Raw genomic sequence first — 13685 nt, 5'->3', positions numbered from 1 at the left:
AGCAGTGCACTGCACACTCGAGTCGCAGGGGCTGGCCCGTGCAGTATGTTCCCATCCCCGGGCCCTCCCTGACCACATGACGCTCAGATGCGCAGGCGCGGGGGGAGTGTGAGGGGGAATGCAGGCACGAGCGAGAGTTCTTGTTGTTGTAACAAGAATCCAAAACCCGGGCCGCTGCTGCTGAACTGCTTCATGCAAACGTCAGAGTCTGAAGTTTGCACGCAGCAGTGCACATGCTGCAGACTCAAAGAGACACACAAAAGGGACACACAAACTGGGGGTGACCGGGGGGGGGGATAAATGCCATTGTATCCCCCCACTTACAATTGTGGGGGGATGTGTCCCCTCTGTGCCCCCCCCATTTCCTATGACCATGTCAGGAAACGTCCCAAAAGCTAGCAAAAAAAGCCTGAATGGGAGATGTGGCCGAATAGTTCGATCAAATCCCCATTAGGTGCTAAGGTCTGCAGGGGGTGCGGGGGTGTCCCCTGCAGCCTTGTTCACTATATTGTGAGCGGTGGTTGTGAGAATGCCCCCCCCCCAGCCGATCCCAAAAAGTAAAAAAATAAATAAAGGGAAAGGACCCTGCAGCGGCAGTTCCCGATCACGGAAGTGAAAGGGAACAGGCGTTGCAAGGACACAGCGAGTCGGCAGCACACAGCGAAGTGTGCTGCCGAAAGGTCAGCAGGGGGTGGGGGTGTGATTGGGGATCAAGTCGGAAATGTTAAGGGGAGAAAAGACCGAAGGTTATTTTCGGAAAAATAATCTTTGGTCTGTTCTCCCTCGAACATTTCCGTCACGGGATACTAACCCTAATCCGAGTTCCACAGACACCTCTAGCAACAGTCTGTGGTACTGCAGCCTTGTAAATCACTTCAGCTGAGTTCCACAGGGACCTCTAGCTACAATCAGAGGCTGACCGGTCCCGGGAGTGGGCGCAAGAGGGACAGCCTACATAGCGGGCTGCCGCTCTGGCCGCCCCACCCCTGAGTGGGTCAAACTCTACTCCTCCTCCTCCCTTTAGAGGCGGAAGGAGCGTCTCCCAGGGCCTGATGCATCCATTCTTGGGTGCTTGGGGGCACTCATAGGGTGGGGTGCTGCAACGGTGCACATTTTCAGCAGCCCCCCGCCTGTAAGATTCCGCTAAGGAGAGTTTGAGGAAGCATGTGGATTCCGCTCGAGGTTCGAGGTAGCGTGTGCGAGGTAAATTTGATTGGAGGTGAGCAGTCCCACTGGTGGGAGCAGGGCTTCCCTGGCCTTAGTTAAGGCATGGATGCGGGCTAGAAAAATCCCCCTCCTGGCCCCAGGTCCCTAGCGCTGGCTGCTGGGTTGGGATCGTGTTGGGTCCACATTGCTTCCCACCGTGTTTTAGAGGTTGCCTCTACGGCCCCCGAGCCAGGGCAGTTTTGTTGCTAAATAAGCGGGAGAGAACTTTTGCCTTGCTCCGGGTGTGCCCAAATGGACCAATGAGCCATTTCTTATGACAAGCAAGTCTACAGAAACCGCGTGGCATGCGGGTTGTTTCGGTGCACGCTGCGTTTCATTTCAGAACAAATCGTGTGAACGTTGTATTTATGTGGCACATGCCCAATTATGGTGATGCGGCCGCCGAGCCGTTGGGATTATCCTACCATGCACTAAATCGAAAATCTTTAGTGAAACTGTGATGCATGCGCAATTTTTGAGGCTAATGCCCAGCCAATTTGTTTTTCCTATTATGCACTAGATCAGCAATCAAAAGCAAAAACCACGAAAGGGAAGCACCGACCCAGGGGTAAGAAGCCATCGGTTGTTGTCCTGAAAGTTACATTAGCACAGCCAGGAAATGACCTGGCAGGACCAGCGGCGGTACAGATAGCCGAGATATCTGCCGCAGGTGGCAACAACTTAGAGGGGACAAATGCAGCGGTTTTATCGCCAGCACCCCACCCAACACACGTGGCAACAGGCTGTGCAGCCCTGGTACTGCCTACGGTAATGTGTTGGAAACTGAACAATTTGGAATGGCATTGGAAGAAATACTAAGGCTGATTAGGGGGTGGCACACATACTTGTGGCAAGAGGAGTTTGGGGGGTCGGTTGGGTCTTTCTGGGAACAAGGGAGAGGATGTGGCACCGGCCCCACTGGCAATGAGCGCTACAACCACACTTGGCCAAGGGAGGAAGGAGGTGCCAAGCCCACTGGGCTTGGGCCACATGCTCACGGGGTCTACACAGCTGGGGATGGGAGTGCAGGCATAAACTTTGGTCGAGGAGAGGGGTGTGAAGGTTGGGATAACCCCACCGCTGGTCCTCATTGCACTCCTACTGTCTGGCAGGTCCTCTTTGCATTGCAAATCCATGCCCAAGTGAAAGAGCAGTATTGGGCAAGCAAATTTTGCGATATCTTTTCATTACTGGCTGTGTAAACGGCAGGACCAGTTATAACTGTCAGCAGAGAGGAAGACAAGAAAAGGAAGAAAAAACCTAGAGCTGAGGAAACCATATTCAATTGTAATAAGGACTATTCTTTATTTGCAGCATGTTCAGGTTGATTCATCTCTTGCCATATCCCAGAGGTGATTCAGTAAATGACTGGCTCAACCCCAAGCACTGCTCTGTGCACTATGCTTCCTTCGACCAAGCCATGGTCTTGGTGGCAGGCATGGGTAGGAAGGCACTTGCCGCTTATTACCAGTCCACCCCGACAGTTTCATCCTGCTGATGAGTGTCAGGGCTGTCCTAGCCAGGGATGAGTTGTGATGCTTCGGCCGTGAGTGGTTCAGGAATGGCCGTGCTCGAGCCAAATCCAAGTGACGGGCATTGACTCCCCCTCAGGGCAGTTGAGGCTACAGCATCTGATGCCAGTGGTCCGGAGAATGTTTACTGACTGACAGTACAGACCCAGAAGCATATGTCTGCTTTGTTTCCAAATGCAAACAGGGAATGAGACGGGTCATCCTGGAAATGTATTTTATCTTTATTATGTGGCTGCGACCGCCGCAAATTGTTTGCTCAAATAAAAGGGGACCTTGTGTTTCCAAATACTTTACAACGGTTGCTGTGGTTTAATATAAATAAAAATAACATGTTTTTATGCTGTGTCCACACAAGGGGGGGGGTTAATAGGGGATCACCCTGCTATGTGGTACTGCAGCCTTGTAAATCAGATGAGCCATGTTCCACAGGGACCTCTAGTTACAGCCCCTAGTACTACAATCTTGGAAATTGGAGGAACGTAGTTCCACTGAGATGAGCCGGAGCCTGTGATATGGCACCCTGGTAAATCATATTAGCCAGATTTGATAGGTAACACTAGTTGCGGTGTGTGGTACTGCACCCTTGTAAATCAGATGAGCTTTCTTTCACAGAGACCCGTGCTTACAGCGTCCAAATACCTGCATATTTTAAACTAGGGACTTCAAGTTTCTGCCTGTGCAATTTATTTTATTTATTTATGTATAAATGTATAAAGGTGCCACGGGCATCGGGGCACCATAACAAAAACACAAGGACCACGGAAAGACGGGACCAGCAAAATATAACAGAAGGCACCAAGACTCAATGAAAGATACAAGTTTTCAGTTGCCGGCGAAACGTTATTAGATCGTTTACCAGCCTAAAGTTCAACAGCAAGATGTTCCACATCTTAGCATTAAGCACAGGAAATGACCTACCCAAACTATTGACTAGCTTGAATTTAGGAGTTTGAATCAGTCCTAAAGTGGAGGATCGTAGTTTTCTTAGGAGCTCGTAGGAATGTATCAAGATTTTTATATAAATCGGGGCTGAGCCATGAAAAGATTTGTGAACCAGGGTGGCTACTATAAATTGTATGCATGCATTGATCGGAAGCTTGACGACTGCAGATAATGTGATCTCTTCTGGACTTGCCTTTGATGATGTGCACTGCATCATTCTGTATGACCTGACGATCTGTAGGCTTTTCTTATGAGCGCCAAACAAAAGGGCATTACCATAATCCAACGCTCACAAGATGGTTGTCCGAGCGACTGAAGGGCAGTTAGGCTCAGATATGAAAGGGCAGATGTTCCTCAAGAGTTTAAGATAATAAGAACCGTTTTTTATGGTTTCGGTAACATGTCTATCGGAACTAATCAAAGAGGCAAGAAAGAGACCCCAGGTTTTTATTGTTTTATATATTGATATGTTATGTTATGTTACTTTGTATTTATATAGCGCCTTATGTGCCATTGGTATGATCTCAAGGCGCTGGTAGGTTGAACGCCCTCGGGAACCGTAGTTCAAGTCAGTAGAGAGAGAGAGAGAGTCATAAGGTGTGTGTGGGCACCGGATATTTGTGCAGCAGGTGTGGCACTCGTATGATAGCAGCTTCTTAGCGGTAGGTGTAGTGGTTGGGAGATCAGGAGTATTTGTTTGTTCTGGCAGGGTGATAAAAGACTGATTCTGGCTGTGTTAGGCCTGAGGAGAACGCCTAAGGTGGCGGGTGTGCAGCCAGCTGTGTTTAGTTAGGATGATGGGGAGTATGTGTCAGGAGTTGGTATGGGAACGGCTGTACCGAATGTGGCATAGTATCGCTGTGTTCTAGTTGAGTGGTGGTGTATAGAAGAGAGTAAGGGTGGTGATGTGATATGGTGGTTTCCAGTAGGTGCTTGAGATCGATCGCACATCTCAACCATTTATTATATCTGTTTTATTCACTCAGTCTGTTCAGTCGGCTTCGTCTGTTCAACTCCATCCGTTGAGTCTGTGCCATCCGTAGTGTCTACTCCATACATTCCATCCACTCCAACCGTTCCATGCACTCCAACCGTTCCATGCACTCCAACCGTTCCATGCACTCCAACTGTTCTTGCACAATGTCCATTCCATGCCCTCTATCTGTTCCATGCATTCCCTCTGTCGCATGTACTCCCTCAGTTCTATGCACTTCATCTGTTCAATCAGTTCCATGTATTCCTTCTGATCCATGCATTCCATCCGTTACACCCTGTTCGTCCGCTCCGCACACTCTTCACCTGCTCCGCACACTCTTCGTCCGCTCCACGCGCAGTCCTCGTCCGCTCCGCGCGCAATCCTCATCCGCTCCGCGCGCACTCCATCTGTCCCGCGCACTCCATCTGTCCCGCGCACTCCATCTGTCCCGCGCACTCCATCTGTCCCGCGCACTCCATCTGTCCCGCGCACTCCATCTGTCCCGCGCACTCCTTCTGTCCCGCGCACTCCTTCTGTCCCGCGCACTCCATCCGTCCTGCGCACTCCATCTGTCCCGCACACTCCATCCGTCCCGTGCACTCCATCCATCCTTGCAGCTGTCCTTGATGGTGAAAGACTGATAACTGGGTCAAGTTTAGATTTAACACAAGTTGAACCAAATATCAGTAATTCTGTCTTGTTCTCATTGTTTCTCATTAAGACACATCCAATTAGGAGTCATGCATTTTTCAATGTGGGAGTAGATTGCACGCTAATGGAGTCCAAGATGTAGTCTGCTGACAATTCCAGCACCAGCTGAGTATCGTCAGCATAGTGGGTAAAGAATAATTTCAAATCGTCCATGAGATCACATAGTGGCTTAATGTACAAATTGAAAAGCAGGGGCGAAAAGCAGACTCCCTGAGGACAGCACAGTTAATCTCCACTGGGGGAGAGGTGGCATCACCACAGCAAACTCTAGAAGTGTGATGAGAAAGAAAGGACTCAACCCATCTGATGGGCCCTACGCATGGAGTTCTCTGCCCTGACCATCGTGAGCCATGCCTCTTCCGTCCGCTGCCGCTCCGCATCTATCGCATGGCCCAACCGCTGCCACACAGAAGACACTTCCCGTCCAGGGTCCTCCTGCCTTCTGGCCGATGCCTGCCGCTCTGATGATGAAGGCCCCGAGCCATCATGGCTCCCACCTTGTTGCTGCTGCTGCTGTGCTGCTGCCTGTGCCCTGGCTCCTGCTGCCTGCAATCCTCCTCCAGCTAGGGTGCAGTTGTGGAGGTGGCCAACCCTGCTAGACGTCCGACTCCCGACTGTGGCAGGGATCTGTTGTCCACCAGCCTGGCTGCAGGGTCAGAGGCAGCTCCACAGGGCACCCAGGTGATACATGGGTGGGAAGATGGCATGGAGGACGACTGGGGCATAGGGGGTTCAGTTGAGGAGGGGGTCGGAACAAGGTCCAGGAAACGGAGTGTAAGCGATATTCAATCAACACTACAGCCAAGTCAATGCCTAGTCTGGGATGCTGAGGAAAACCCTTATTAATGTATTTTTATGTCTAGTTCAGTACTCTGGATGACCACCCTTGTATAACACCCCCCTCTTAGAATCCCCCTGACTCCACTGAGCCAAGAAGTAGGTTTGTTTTGCAAATTAAAAGGTTTATTTGAGAATTTAAACAATATATATATATCACACTTTATAATAAATTAATATCTGATAGTACACTTAGACATATGATGTTGATCAACAACGGGTAGTCTGGCACCAGCACACTTCTTTACAATCAATGAGGAGTTAGTATAGGATGGATAAAGTAGCAAAAATACTTTTATGGTTTCAAATGGATGCAATGTTGAATGAAAATGCAGTACAGAAACTAACTGATATGGTTTCACAAGATATCATATGTTCACTTTTCCCCTGGTGGCAATTCACCCCCCTCCCCCTTATATGCAATGCAAGGAGATGGAAGTAACACACACAGTTCTCTGGAATGCAATCAAATACAATACGAAATTCAATTCCCACCCCATCAAGCTTAAAGAAAACAGGTATGAGTTTTAAAACACAGGCCCAAGTGCTTTGAATGTGGTGGCAGTGAAGTGAGAAATATGCTGAAAATGCTTTTAATTCCCTTTAGGAGGTTCAGGGTGAGTGAGAGATACTCGGGATGAGCTCAGGCACACTTTAGCAATGATTCAGGGATGGTTATTAAGAGGCAAACGAATTTTTAGCAAAGGAAAGCAAAAAGCTGCTATCTTTTTACAGGTAAAGAAATCAAGCCAAATCGCAAATCGCAGCAAAATTCGCGAGGGCGTGAATCGCGATTACAGCAAAAGTCGGTTTTAGGTTCGTTGGAAAGCTTAGATTCTAGCCCAAACGGTTCCAGAGATACGGACGATTAAATAAAGGTAGTTTTTCGGATTTAAAGTAAACTCAAAATGACAGGTGACAGCTTGCAGCTTCAGAATTGACAGGTGACAGTTGTGCAGCTTTACAAATGACAGATGACACGATTTCTAGGAGGCAGTTCTACTTAGGTTAAAATAGTTTGGATTAGATTATTTTAACTAAGAGATTGGTTCTGCACAGTTCTGCTAGGTACTCACAATATAAATTTGAACTAGGCCTCGTCACGGATCTGGTCAACACGTCCGGCTGCGGTTCTGTCTGCTCGGCGGGTCAATCAGGCACCGGTTCTGCTCACAGCGATCTGGGTCAGCTCTGCTCTGCTGGTCTAACCTCTCTGGATTCAGTGGCCTCTGGTTCTGGATACTGCTCTGCTTTCCGGTCCGGATCAAGTGGATTCTGGATGTAACACTGCTTTCTGGGTACTGGCAAGAGTTCTTGGCAAAAGAATTCAGACAGCTCGCCCGGCTGTGGAATAGTTTGCAAATGATTTTGAGGCCTGCTGAAGAGGATTCAGCTGGTGGATTCAGGCCTCTCTGCTACAAATTCTGGAGTTAATTTCTGCTACAGGTTCTGGAGATTGATGAATTTGAAGTCTGGATCTCTGGATGTGAAGTCGTCGGTCAGCATGCTCCGCAGGAATTGACTGTCTCTACCTGTCCCAGCAGTCTCTTTTTATGTGTTTTGAAAATGGGTGTGTGCCTGGGCCTAGCTAAGCCTGCCCTCTCTACTTGTCATTGGCCCAATTCTCCCCTCTCCCATGATTGGGGGAAGGAAATGGATTGTCATCATGATGAAGTCTGTTTATGGGACAGAGGATCCTCCACTGGTCAGTTTGCCCACAAATCTATATTTGATCCAAATACATATTTTCCCAAATACACAGTTGTTTTTACATCACCTACACACATCATATATCACATGAGGTAGGCACTGTTCCGACTCTGGCGTTTCTAGGAGCTTGGGTAAAGAAATGGCAATTTATTTTCGATTTTAGTGGGTTATGCAACATTGGTTTTTCATTAAAAATTATACACATATACACGGCTTGTCCATACATACTCCAGTAAATTCTCATGTCTCTAGCTTAAACACAGAGTGTGTAGTATCAATAAATAGTGGGGTTTTGCCCCAGAACATCACACAAATTGGAGTTTGGGCTTGAATTGTGGGCAAAGCTTTCATTTTAAGGATCCCCAAATTTCACATTTCTGTCATCTGGTTACCAAGAGTTATCAGCGTTTCTGTACAATATATATTTGCTTGCAATTCAAAGTACTGCAGTGTTTGAGTCCGCCCCCAAGGTTTGGGGATGACAGTGATCACATGTCTCTCCTGGCTGGCAGATCTTTGTTGACAGGAAACAGTCAAAATCACCATGTCCTATTCAAGGGGAAAGGTCTTTTGTGTGGGCTCCAGCAAGCTGAGGTCAACAGACCAGGGGGCCACTTTGCATTTGGTTAGCATTACCATGTGATATCCTGGGCTTTCTGAGGTGGGAAGGTTTCCCAGCCGTTTGGCCTGTTAATCAAATCAGATTGTCTCTGGGAACAGCAGGTGGTTAGATTTCTAATTAACCCACAGTCTTTTGAAGTCCCAATTGTCACAGAAGGCTGATTAGCTTCTGAAGTAGCAGTTCTCCTGTCAGAGTTTAAACCGCTAGCGCCGCCTTGAGTCCAAAGCGGGTACTGCATGCATTTTCTTTTTTGGATCAGTCTTGAATGAATGCATTTCAAACAAGAGATTTTACACGGAAGTATATTATCTAGGTTCAGCACATGGCACTGGTGTGGTTCTGCAGTAAAATAATTTTGTGCCCATAATTTAGCCATATTTGACCTGAAGAAAATGAATTCCCAATAGTTATGGGTTGCTTTTGGCAATCAGCATTGCCCCTTTTGCAATGGTTTCAGGCTACTGTGTGTAGCCCAATGGTGGTTTTAGGCAGTGCCCTTCGGTGCCCACAACATAGGCAAAAATGGGTGGCAACCTATTCTTCATGCATTTCCCTGTGCATTTTCTGGGAAGTTCTGGCCATCATGATGTTTTTAATGCCAGTAAGGCACAGTTTTTGTGGTAGGGCTCGGATGCATGGGTAAAAACATCCCACAAGCCCCCCTTTCTTGCGATGGCCATTCTGATCCTTCACAGATGGAACTCGCAAGATCTGGGATGTTTTCCTCATCTTCTTCCGGTAGATGGCACAGTTCAGCATCTTTTCCCACATCCGGTTAGATCGATCGGTTCTCCTCGCCGGTCCTGATGGGAACATTGGGCGGTACCCCGGGCCCCTCGGATCTTTGCTCCCGGTCCTTGGATCGTTCTCCTTAGCCAGTCTCCAGGTTTTCTTTCTCCTAGGACGACAAAGGAAAAGCAGCAATACCTATTCGTAGACGTTGTTCCATCACTACTAATGGTGTGGCAGACATATACATTTTATACTTTAACATAACTAACATTTTACTTTTGAGATACAAGTTATCATTCAAAGACAGTGGCTTACAAGAGTATAATATTTTAGAGACTATATGTGGGATATTTTAGGGTTGGAACTGAATTAATCTGGAGCGGTCCCCTCTGGTATTGCAGAGGACTCCTCCAGTTGCTGCAAAGTGTGCCTGGGATGGCAACACTTTAGCTGGTTAATATGGACCCACTTGTCTTCCCCTTCCACCAGACTGCCTTTGGGGATGCAGATCTTATAGGCAACAGGGGAGATCTTGTCTATAATTTCAAACGGTCCATTTCATGTAGGCAAGAATTTTCGCTGTTTGGCCTGGTTCCTTTGGAAATTGTATAGGTAGACCCGATCACCCACCTTATATTCCTTTCGGGTAGTTTTTAAATCATAGTGGGTCTTCATGCTCTCGGCTGATCTTTCTAGATTCCGCTGAGCATAGGCAAAAGCATGTTGAAGGTGTTTCCTTAAATTCTCCACATACTCATGAGTTGTGGAGGCATTTATCAGTGTCTGCTCTTGGGTCCTGTAGAGCAAATGCTGGGGAAGCACCATCTTGCGTCCAGTCATCAACTCAAATGGTGACATTTTGGTTGCAGATGAAGGGATATATCTGATGGCCATTGGGACCAGAGATAATCGGATATCCCAACTTGGCCCAGAATCTGCCACAAATTTTTCTAAGATGCTCACAATGGTTCGGTTATATCTCTCTACTGCTCCAGAAGAAGCTGGCCTGTAAGCAATATGTAGCTTTCTTTTGACCCCCCGTATCTCCCACATCTTTGTCATTACTTCACTGGTGAAGTGGCTACCTCTGTCTGACTCAATCCTTTGAGGTAGACCAAAACGGGAAAAGATGTGGTTAATCATCAGGGCAGCTGCTGTTTCTGCCTTGCAGTTTGGGGCTGGGAGACATTCCACCCACTTGGTAAACAAGCATGTAACGGTTAACATGTACTTGTTTCCTCTAGACAAGCGAATCACAGGGCCTACAAAGTCAATTTGCAAATCTGACCATGGCAGTGTCATCCCCCTCTTTTGGAGAGGCGCACGGTGTGTGAGGGATGATGGCTGAAATTGTGCACACACAAGACACCCCTTCAAGTATTGGTCGAAGTCCTGCCCCATGTGTGGCCAGTATACAACCTCTCTTAAGATTTCCAGTGTTGTGTGAAACCCCCTATGAACGGCGGTTGCCGCATCATGGGCATGACTTAACATTAGGCTTCGGAATGAGGTAGGAACCACCCACTGATCGTGGCCAGCTTGGGATTTCCTTACCAACAAACCGTCTTGGATTCGGAACATTTTTGGACATTTCATCAACACTCTTAGGTCCTCTTTCCCAATGTAATCGGTATCCGTCAGGGGAAAGTTCTCAGGGTCCTCAAGGTGTTGGTAAAACTTACCAATAATTGGATCCCCCTTCTGAGCTGTAATCAAATCAGCATCAGGGGTCTCCTTGCTCATTGGGCAGTTGAAAGATCATTGTGAGCATTTGTCTGGGACCTAGTGATCGCAGTGACCTGGATTTCCCCCAACAGGAACTCTATTTCTATTAGATCCCCTTGGATGGCCCCGGTTTTGGCCAGCTGATCAGCTAAGTCATTTCCAGTTTTGTCTGGTCCCTCTACTCTGGAATGACCCTTGATCTTTTTCCAGTAAATGGTCATCCCATTCGAAGTGACCAGATCATCAATATTTTGGATTAACTTCCCATGTTTCAGGGGTTTGTTATTAGCGCATAACATGCCTCTGGTTTTCCAGTTGACCAGGTGCTCCACGAACCCGTTCCGTACATAATCCGAATCTGTGATTATGACCAGTTCGTGAAGTTGATGCTGGACAGCAGGTATGATGGCCTGATGCACAGCCATCAATTCTGCCACCTGACTACTTCGGGGACCAATTTTGTATCCAGCGGAGGGTTCTGGGAACTCCTTCACCCATGCATTCCCTACGCCATCCACCATTTCTTTCTCCCCGTCGTTGTCAACATGGTAAGAGCATCCATCCACATAGACAGTGGGCATTCCCTCACACTTGTCATCTTCAAAGACTTTGTGTGGGGAATTAAGGTATGCCTCCATGTTGTCCTTGATTTTTAGACTTTCGTCCTCGAGACAGTTTTCTCTGGCACAATCATGCAAGTCAGCCAGACCTTGCGCGAGGGGACTCTTCTTGTTTTGGCCATATCTGACCTCCACAGGAAAGCCTTGCATTGACAGAATCCAGGAAGTAATTCAGGAATTACTCACGTTTCCGGCCCGGATTCTGTCACTTTGGAGATATTGCAGAGGCTGGTGTGGAGTCTCCACTATGATGTGTTCCCCCTGGATAAACGGGCGGTAATTCTTCAATGCCCACACCGTTGCCAGGAGTGCCTTCTCACAATCGTTGAATTATTCCTCCACAGAGGATAAAGTTTTGCTCGCATAGGAGATTACTTTATTGACCTTGTCATGCTTTTGGTATAATACTGCCGTCAAGCACGTATTAGAGAACCCTGTCTCCTGGAAGAACTCCTTGTTCCTGACAGGGTAAGCTAGGCAAGGCGCTTGTGAGAGGCTTCGTTTAAGTTGTCTTACCGCCTCGGATTGTTCTGGACCCCATTCCCACTTGACCCCCCCCTTCAAGAGATGAATCAGGGGTCTAGTGATCTCTGCGTAGCCTTCAATGAACTTTCTGCTGTAATTAGTCAGTCCCAGGAGGCTCCTTAGTTCCCGCAGAGTTGTGGGGTTTTTCAGCTTTTGAAGTGCTTCCACTTTCTTTTCTTGGGGACAGAGGACCTGAGGAGTAATCTCATGCCCCAAGAAATTAACACGGGTTCTACACCACTGTGCTTTCTGAAAGGAAAGTTTTGCTCCGGCGGCCCTCATCTGTGTCAGAACATAACGGATCTCCGCTATGTGTTCCTCCACAGATGAACTTTTGATGAGGACATCATCTACATAAGCCAGGTTACCCCTCGCACCCAGGTCGGGCATGGCCTTGTGTAGGAAAATGTTGAATTCATTGCCAGAGTTGAGGTATCCGAAGGGAGTCCGGGTCCAGGTGTACTGCTGGCCCCCAAAGGTAAAAGCCAGTTTGTATTGGTCCTCCCTACTGACAGGCACGGTCCAGTATCCATTGGTCAGGTCTATTGCTGTGATTACCTGTGACCCCTGAATCTGGGCCAGCCCTTGGTCAATGTAGGGCAGAGGCCATCGGGAAGTATGGACCCGTTTGTTGAGCTCCCTAAGGTCGGCGCAGAGTCTCCACTGGCCGTTTGGCTTCAATATTCCCAGCACCGGATTATTGAAGGTGCTGTGTACTGGACGTATTATTCCCCGGGACTCAAGGTTCAGCAAGCTGAGGTCAACAGACCAGGGGGCCACTTTGCATTTGGTTAGCATGACCATGTGATATCCTGGGCTTTCTGAGGTGAGAAGGTTTCCCAGCCTTTTGGCCTGTTAATCAAATCAGATTGTCTCTGGGAACAGCAGGTGGTTAGATTTCTAATTAACCCACAGTCTTTTGGAGTCCCAATTGTCACAGAAGGCTGATTAGCTTCTGAAGTAGCAGTTCTCCTGTCAGAGTTTAAACCGCTAGCGCCGCCTTGAGTCCAAAGCGGGTACTGCATCCATTTTTTATTTTGGATCAGTCTTGAATTAATGCATTTCAAACAAGAGATTTTACACGGAAGTACATTATCCAGGTTCAACACATGGCACTGGTGTGGTTCTGCAGTAAAATAATTTTGTGCCCATAATTTAGCCATATTTGACCTGAAGAAAATGAATTCCCAATAGTTATGGGTTACTTTTGGCAATCAGCATTGCCCCTTTTGCAATGGTTTCAGGCTACTGTGTGTAGCCCAATGGTGGTTTCAGGCAGTGCCCTTCTGTGCCCACAACATAGGCAAAAATGGGTGGCAGCCTATTCTTCATGCATTTCCCTGTGCATTTTCTGGGAAGTTCTGGCCATCATGATGTTTTCAATGCCAGTAAGGAACAGTTTATGTGGTAGGGCTCGGATGCATAGGTAGAAACATCCCACAGGAGGAATCCGGCCCTGGTGAACTATCCCAGTGGGTCACCGCGGTCAATGAGCCATTCGAGAAGATGTGCAGTCTCCTCATGAAAAGACTGCAGGTCACCTCGCA

General features: G+C 47.8%; 1 long non-coding RNA gene across 1 annotated transcript in view; it reads left to right on the top strand.

Annotated features, from left to right (window-relative positions):
• Positions 1 to 1038: 1038 nt before the first annotated feature.
• Positions 1039 to 13685, top strand: part of LOC138549675 (uncharacterized) — a 48012-nt gene continuing 35365 nt past the window's right edge. The window contains exon 1 of the long non-coding RNA XR_011293455.1: positions 1039 to 1203. This is a non-coding gene — a long non-coding RNA (uncharacterized lncRNA). The remainder of the gene's footprint in view (positions 1204 to 13685) is intronic.

The sequence above is a fragment of the Ambystoma mexicanum genome, chromosome 1q (assembly GCF_040938575.1).
Source record: "Ambystoma mexicanum isolate Mex_15411 chromosome 1q, UKY_AmexF1_1, whole genome shotgun sequence".
Lineage (NCBI taxonomy): Eukaryota > Metazoa > Chordata > Amphibia > Caudata > Ambystomatidae > Ambystoma > Ambystoma mexicanum.
The sequence above is the reverse complement of the archived record's forward strand: the minus strand, read 5'-3'. Positions and strand labels throughout refer to the sequence as shown.